The sequence below is a fragment of the Propithecus coquereli genome, unplaced genomic scaffold (assembly GCF_000956105.1).
Source record: "Propithecus coquereli isolate 6110/MARCELLA unplaced genomic scaffold, Pcoq_1.0 Scaffold24, whole genome shotgun sequence".
Classification (NCBI taxonomy): Eukaryota; Metazoa; Chordata; class Mammalia; order Primates; family Indriidae; genus Propithecus; species Propithecus coquereli.
Window position 1 is genome coordinate 3,388,257 of NW_012147952.1, and position 2,473 is coordinate 3,390,729.

The following is a 2,473-nucleotide window of genomic DNA, read 5'->3' on the forward strand; positions in this document are numbered from 1 at the left end:
CACACACTCCTCAGTAGGCTCTTTCACAGATCTCTCCTCCATGCCCCAGGGCAGTGCAATCCTGACCTGGGTGTACAGGGTCTGGTCTGTAGGCCTGACCCCTGGACCCTGGAGATGAATCCCTGACCCTGCCAGGGGGAGAGGTGCTGGTCTTGACTCACCTACAGGGTGCCCAAGTTGGATCAATTTCACTCCACCTCGGGATTTTCCCCACTCTCCTGGAGTCCCCAGGCAAGTAGCACCTGGCAGTGCTGGTGGGTAGGGAACTCTCAGTCTGAGTATGCCTCAGTCTGCTGTAGGGCTCCAAAAGGAAAGGTCCCGTTCCTTGGAGATGCCTCCGTGTGATGGCTAAATTGTCTCTCTGGGCCCCCACGGGTAGGGAGCGGGAAGGAGAGAATGGAGCAATATGGCGTCTGCTGATAGGCTTGGATCTGCACCTGAGGAGGTGCCCCGAGGGGTCTAGGAGCCCGGCGCTGAGTCCGCAAGAGGCCACTGCTCACTGGCAGCAGCTGTCTCTGGGCTGGTGTCGGCAGGTCTCTCCAGCCACTCAAGAGCCCACCAGCAGTCTGATTTGCAAGGGAGGGGGAAGTTAACTGCTCTACCTACCCTTGTCGCTGGTCTCCAAGCCTCTCGGGACCTTTCTCCTTCCAGTTCTCCTCTGCAACGTGTTCCTGTGGAGTCTCCTGTAGTTTCAGGCACCCTTCCTTCTGACCCTCACCCGATCTATGTTTCTCTGCTAGCTTATTTTTTCCTCTTTCTTCTAAAATTTGTCTTTTTTGCAGAGACTTTCTGACTGGTGGCTTTTCTCTTCCGCCATCTTGGCTCCTCCTCCGAGAATTTTCATTTTTAACTTAGTTTACCCAAAGAACCAGATTTTTGAGAGTTAATGGCATATTACTTGTTCTCCACTGGAGAATTTTACCTTGCATCACTTGTGTTAACGTCTTAGTCATCTCAAACCATGGAAGGTCAGTTTCATTCCTCTTCCTTCCTTTATTCCAGGACCACCTTCTCAGAGATGTACCTATGATAGGTCTCAGAGTTGTTGCATAAATCCCATGGCTGCCACCAATCTGCATACCTACCATATTGAAAATATTAATAATAGGCTTAGATTGCTGAATGGAGCCTTACACAGATACTGCTTGGATAAATCACACAAGTTTTAATTACCTACAATAAACATCAGGAAATCAGCTCAATCAGAATACACAATATAGAAATTGAATCATTGTTTAGTGAAAGATGGAAGTATAAGCTTATGGAACCCTCAAATGGGACTTACCAGTGGACACACAGTTGCAAATGTTAAGTTTGAGTGTGCAAGGGTCACATCAGATCTCATAAATTTAAGAGTTGCACAATGTACAATGTACAATGTGCTTGCAAAGATGCAGAGCACTGTACATCCAGTACACTTGGCCCTGAGCATCTTATCATCATTCCCTCCCCAGCTATCTCAGCTTGGGCCACACATATTTCTAACTTAATTTTTGTGGATCTATGACAAGAATCTATTATACAGATGTCTTTGGGAATCTGGAATTTGGCAGGCCTTTCGAACTGCCAGTGGGCTCATTGTATACAAGATTTGTAGCTCCATAGCAGTTTCTTTTTGTACCTTTTCCTTTGTTACTCAGGGTTTTTTTTTTAAACCTTACAGCATGATTTAAATTTTCTCAAGATGTGCATGATTAAATAAGTAATATGTTTTTATATATTTTGCATCCCTAACACCTAATTTGGCATATTGCACTTAAAATGTCATTTCATTAAGCATTGGTCATACATGTAATGAGTTTCTGGCACTATAATGCTAGAAATACAAATAAATAGACTGAGACTTGGTCTTTGGATTAGAAGAGTTCAGCATTTTAGCCGGTCTGGGGCAGCCATGAAGTTACACTTCTCAGCTCTCTCTTCAAGAGAAAACCTGCTGCTCCTTGCAATTCTCTGATTACTCCCATCCCTTTGGGTTCAGTTGAGGTCAAGCTCTCCCCCAGCTGCTCCCAGCCAATGACTAAGCAGAATGGAGGTACCAGGCCTGACCATTTTTACTCAAGCAGGACTACTCCATTGGTAATCTTTGTGTTGGATTTCCCTTTTGCCTGGCTCTTTATCTGAAGCTCTTTATCCCCAATCCTATTTTCTTCCCCTTCCTCTTCTCCATTCCTAGGTGGTAGACCTGCAACATGGTGTATAAACTTTCCTTACTATTCTTGCTCCTTCTTTCCTTATATTTCATAAACTTCACCCTCAATAAATTTTTTGTACTCCATCTTGGCATCTACTTGTCACACTACCTGAACTGACAACACACAGACATGCAAAATAATTATAAAAAAAGTGGTAATTGTTATAATTTGGAATATATGCACACCGTTGCAGAAAACTTCTCTTGACTTCCACAAAGAGACTTGGATAATTTTTCCTTACGTTTTCTACTTTACCTTGTATAAGCCCTGCCTTTATT